At 44.2% G+C, this 6,000-nt stretch overlaps 1 protein-coding gene across 1 annotated transcript in view; it reads right to left on the bottom strand.

The window, feature by feature from the left end:
* Ptp4a2 (protein tyrosine phosphatase 4A2) overlaps positions 1 to 6,000 on the bottom strand; it is a 48,858-nt gene extending 42,858 nt beyond the window's left edge. Inside the window, exon 1 of the mRNA XM_071617589.1 lies at positions 5,985 to 6,000. The gene's annotated coding sequence lies outside the window, so the exon portion shown is untranslated. The remainder of the gene's footprint in view (positions 1 to 5,984) is intronic.

Consider the following 6,000-nt stretch of genomic DNA (forward strand, 5'->3'; position numbering starts at 1 on the left):
TAGGATGAAGGAGCTTGGCCAAGTGATTTCCTAAGTATTCTCCACTACTAAATGGAAATAAGCCACTTCATTGGGCTCTTCACGTAACAATAATATATGAAAAAGTGCCTGGTTGAAGAAAGACCCTGCATTTCAAGGTTTCCAACCTAACGTCCCATTTAGTGACGTAGATTATTCTAGAGATTCTCCAGTGGAAAGGTTTTATCCTTTTGCCTTGGAAGCTGGCCAGAAATTCTTTGCCAAATCATGCGTCCTGAGTTTTGGTTTGGAAAATGTGGTCACCATTGAGTTGAGAGACTGGTTAGGGCCACTGCCAGATGGCAGCTAGGAAAGGCCTTGGAGGGTGGCTTGGGAGGAAGAGGGGAGGCACCGCCAGGAGAGTTGAGTTGGGGGCGGGGGAGTTCTGTCCACCCTGGAAATCCCAGTTGCCCAGAACTAGCACCTTTCTAGAAGGAAGTGAAGTTGTCCCTTGGGCTGTCTTCTCTCCCACCTTACTACCACACACATGTTCATCCTGTCCTAAGGGGAAAAGCAGTGGTCAATCTTCATTAGTTCTTCACGAGGTGGACCTATGGCATTGCTCCTGACCAGAAGGCTTCCATTAAAGCTTAGCGCTAAAAAGAAGGGCCTTATGACTCAGCGGCATCAGAACTTGGAATGTTTACCACCAGCAGGTGGCCCAGGAGGGGGTATTCTAGGGCAAGGCTGGCCGGTAGGGCTGGGTGGGAGTTGAAAGGCCTTGAGGAGCAAGAGGGACTACAGATCAGAAACAAGGATCTCTGGTGAAGAAGCTCAGGCTCAGCTAGTGCGTGCATTCTACCTGCCTCCAGCAGGTAGTCTTTTCCACTTCCTAGAATCAAATTGGAAATGGAGAACCTTCTCTCCAAAACTTTTGCTGCATCTCCTTCTTAGTGATTCTTAAAGTCTCAAAACACCTTATGCAATCCTGGCCAGACCACTTATAATACTATATTGTAAATGCCTATTTTCATGATTTTCCCCTGCTTAGACTCATCTACTTAGGGCAACCTACTAGATTGTGGAACAAATGAATGAATCTTCCCTCCATCTGGCTCTTAGCCCAGCCCTAAAATATCAGTAAATACTATAACAACATAAGGATAACAATAATGGCTATGATAATGGCCATTTATTAAGCATTCACTCTATTCCAAGCCCTGAGCAAGGTGTTTTTAAATATATTATCAAGTTTATGCTTCAAAATAACCCTATGAGTAAGATATTATTATGCCATTTTAAAAGGGATTGGAAGCTCAGAGAGACGAAATAACAGAAGCAAGATTCAGCCCAGGTTTGTCTGCCTGTGGAGCCTAAATAATCATGATGTTAATTCATGACTTGTGTCAATTATCAGTGTTCCTCAGAGTAAGCTGGAAACCTTTCTGGGATGTTGGAAAGACATCTCTAAGAATGAAAGGCCTTTGAAGACCGTGACACTACCACTTTCCCTTATCCCCAGGCCAGCAGAAAGATGCCCTAGCTTCTGACATATAAATGGTTTCCCAAAGAAGGCTGTAATTGGCTTTACTTCCTCTACACCTCAAACAAATCAGGAACTGGGCTGCAGGCACCTTATTAAGTCATGATCCACCCTTGGCAGTGAATTTCATACATAAGTGCCCTGAGTTTATCCAGGACTTTTGCGGAAGCATTCCAAGTGCCATTTGCTTATTAATCCTCCCAGTGTCCTTGTGAGGCAAAACTGGCAGCATTCTTGGCTGATTTTATAGAGTGTTAGCTCCTTGAGAGCAGGAGCTGTGTGGGCCTGCCACACACATGGGTTGGAGAAAGAGTAATGATGATATGGCAAAGAAACGCAAGCCCTGATGTTCAAACACAACCCAGGTGCCTAGTTCCCACGATGGGCCTCCATGCTGTTTTATCTGGCATTCTTGCATTGCCATGTAGTTGCTATGTAACCTTGAAAAGGTACTTCATATCTCTGAGTCTCAATTTCCCCATTTATAAAATGGAAAAGGTAACACCATCTCATAAAATGTGTTTTTGAAAACTGAAGGAGTTAGTGTACATATTCATGGAACACTGTGATAGACACATGTTAAGTGTTTAATAAGTATTAGCTAAACATTAAAACTATTAGAATGGTACTCAGTACTGTAGAATGAATAAATGGAATTAGCTTTGATATCACTGGTTCTGTTGAGTTCATTTTAAAATTACAGGCCTGTAATCCCAGCAGCTTGGGAGGCTGAGACAGGAGGATTGAAAGTTCAAAGCCAGCCTCAGCAACTTAGCAAGGCCCTAAGCAACTCAATGAGACCCTGTCTATAAATAAAATACAAAATAGGGCTGGGGATGTGGTTCAGTGGCCAAGTACCCTGAGTTCAATCTCTGGTACCCAAAAAATAAAATAATAATAATAAAATAAAACAGGCTCTAGCCTACACACAGTGGCATGTACTTGTATTTCCAGCTATTCATGAAGCTGAGGCAGGAGGATCACTTGAACCCAGGACTTCAAGACCTCATATATAAAAATAAATAAATATAAAGCCATAGGCTCTGCTACTTACTATTAGTTTGTGACGGTGGACAGATGTCTTCATGAATAAAACTCTGTCCTCCTCTATCATATGGGATGATAGCTCTGAAATGATGAGCTTGAAAGTTCTTTGTAAACTGACAAGAACTGTAAAGACATTAGAGATTGCCAGGCATGCTGGTACATGCCTGTAATCCCAGATACTCCAGCAGCTGAAGCAAGAAGATTGCAAGTTCAAGCCAGCCTCACAAATTAGTGAGACCCTGTCCAAAGAAATAGGGGCTGGGGATGTGACTCAGTGGTAGAGCATTTGCCTGGCATGCATGAGGCCCTGAGTTTGATCCTCAGCACTGCAAAATAAATAAATAAATAGATAGATAGATAGATAGATAGATAGATAGACTGTTCTTAAAAGGGAATGGGAATGTGGCTCAATGGTAGAAGACCCTGGGTTCAATCCCCAATACGGTGTGTGTGTGTGGGGGGGGGGGTGTTGAGGAGAATGAAAAGAAATATGGGTGTGGTCCAGGCATTAATGTACAGCCTGTAATCCTAGAAACTCTGGAAGGTGAGCCAGGGGAATCAAAAGTTGGAGATTAGCCTCATCTCAAGTTTGAGACCAGATTCAACAATTTAGAGAAACCAAATGGGGAGGTAATTCAGTAGTAATGTGCCTCTGAGTTCAATCCCAGTATCCTCCCCCTCAAAAAAAAAGTATATTTAGAGTAGCTGGCACAGTGGAAGGTGGTCCATAAAAGTTACTTTCCTACCCCCTAACAAACAAGTCTTGCCTTTCAATGACCTAAGTAAAGGAAATGACAGGGTGTGGTGGGAAATGTATGCAACCAACAGAGCTGGGGTTATTTCTGGCTCTGCCACTTGGTGACCTTGAGGAATTTACCTATCCTCATTGGGCCTTCTGATTCCTTGCCTCTAATACTGAAAAAAAAAAAAAAAAAAAATTTAGGAAGAGAAGAGCAATAGACCCTGCCTCATAGTAAGGGACTGCTCAATAAGCCAGAGCTACTAAGGAATACACTGACACTTATGAAGTACTCTTATGAAAAGGACTCAGTTGGGCCCAGAGGCTGGTGCAGGTCTGTAATTTCAGGGACTCAGAAGATTGAGGCAGGAATTTAGCAAATTTGAGGCCAGCCTCAGCAACTTGGCAAAACCTTGTCTCAAAAAATTTTGTACTGGGGATTGATCCAGGGAGCTTTACCACTGAGCTAAGTCCCCAGCCCTTTTTATTTTTAATTTTGAAACAGGGTGTTGCTAAGTTGTTTAAGGCCTCACTACATTGCTAAGGCTGGCTTCGAATTGCAATCCTCCTGCCTCAGCCTCTCAAATCGCTGGGATCATAGGGCATGCACCACGGTGCCCAGCCTCAAAGTAAAATTTTGACAAAGGGTCTGGAGCTCAGTGGTGAAGTTCCCTGGGTTTAATTCCCAGTGCCAAAAAAAAAAAAAAACTCAGTTGGAAGTAACAACTAAAACCAAATGGGGTCATAAACTGCAAAATAAATGATCCTGGCTTTACAAAGTTTAGATGAGCATGGGAGGTTCCCGCCTTCCACTATTGAGCTCGTCTGGCCCCTGCCAATGGATCGGTCAGGAGAAGGCCGTGAGAGGGCCCAACCCTCTCAAGAGTGATAACCGAGGAGGAGAAGGGGCGGGGGCAGAAGGAGGAATGTACTGATTCACCGCCCCACCCATCCCCTGACTCTAATCTCTCTTCCGGAATTTTACAGCCCTCTTTTACAGGGACCAGGGCTTAGGGGGCAGGGCGCCGGTTCCAGCTGGCTGAGAGCTCTCGTCACCCACTACTCCTTGCCTTGCCAATCAGCTTGCGCAGGAAGCCTCTAGGAGTCCCACGCCGACCGCGGGCAGCCTGCTCTCAGCTGCCTCCTAGACCCCCAAGACTCCCCTGCGCGACGCACTGTGCAGGAGCCCAGCCGGGAGGTGAAGAAGCTGTGAATTCCAAGAGACGTCTAGGCTCTCTGCGGGTGGGGGTCTCCGGCCAGCCAGAGTTCCCTCTGCTGGTGCCAGATGGAGCTGGAAAACTTTGGCTGAAGCAGGGTGTGGGCCCGAGAGGACTAGAAGGCTGTGGCCTCCTTCCAGATACTTCCCAGGGGCCATTGGCAATCAATAAGGATACCCATCTCCACCACCATAAGGTGAAACTGGATTTTGACCGAAGGAAGAAAAAACGACTTCAGGAACTGACAAGGATTGGAAGAGGGAAAAGTTGAGGAACTCGGCTCAGCCTCCTGGTTTCATCTTACAGATGGGGCAACTGAGGCCCTAGGGGGCGGGGATCTGCCCAAGGCAGTCCCTAGAACTAACAGTCGAGCTTCTTAGGTTTAGTTCACAGCATATCCTGATACCTTGCAACTCAATTTCTCTGTTTGGCAGGAGGAAAATATCAAAGAATTTATTAATAATTGAAGCTAGCCCTGTTGAAACTGAGGCAGCAAATCCCCCTACAACAAGGGATTAAGAAGTAATAATGCTCACAGCTAACATTTATTAAGCATTTACTATGTACCAGGTGATGTTCTGATCACTTTATGTTAACTAATTTTCACAATTCCAGGAGGTAATACTATCCTTGTTTTATATTATTATCCCTATTCTTACTCTATTATCCCTATTCTGTAGGGAAACAGTAACAGCAATCCGCATGACCAAAGTCACCTCGATAGTATATGATAAAGCCAGGAGGATTTGAACTCAACAGATATTTTTCCAGGGGAACTCAGACCTCAAGAGTATTTTTCCAGGCCCCACACCCTCAACCACTATGGGTTGGCTTCTAATGAGAATGTGGTTACAATCTACTTGTGTTCTGGATGTTGGTTTGAGTGTAAACTCTTCATTATAGACACTCTTGCAGAGTGACTTAGCTTATCTGGGCCTGTATAAATGTTTAATATATGCTCTCTGACCAGATAATGTTTCTACACACTGAGACCTCAAAGCACCAGGTTAAGTGGGGCAATCAAGGTCACATTGTAAATTTGAGAAGACTCCTTCCCCCATGGTGCAGAGCTTTCTTAGTTCTGTCTGGTGCTATGGTCAGAAGCTTGACTTTCTCCCCAACAGTGGGTCCCAGTTCCTTTAGTGATAACTTCTTGGACCCCATTACCAATCATATCAGTGATCCTAATTTGACTACTGCTATGTTTTCAAGGATGCTGAAAAGATTGCCTTACCATCCCCCAAACATATTCCCTATCCTGTCCTCAAGTTTATATGTGTAGAAAATGCACACTTGGACGTTTTCCTTCTTGGTTTAAAGCCAAACTGGCAGTTCATCTTTTATTAAAATTCAAACATCACAAGAGAGAAAAATAAACTGGGCCTCATAAGCCATTTTCATGTAATGAGAATAAAATTACCAGATCCTTCCTCCCTAAAAACAAGTTTCCATAGGATGAAAACTAGGACTACCAACTCACCTGAATTCATATCTGC

Source organism: Marmota flaviventris, chromosome 10 (genome assembly GCF_047511675.1).
Source record: "Marmota flaviventris isolate mMarFla1 chromosome 10, mMarFla1.hap1, whole genome shotgun sequence".
In the NCBI taxonomy this organism is placed as follows: domain Eukaryota; kingdom Metazoa; phylum Chordata; class Mammalia; order Rodentia; family Sciuridae; genus Marmota; species Marmota flaviventris.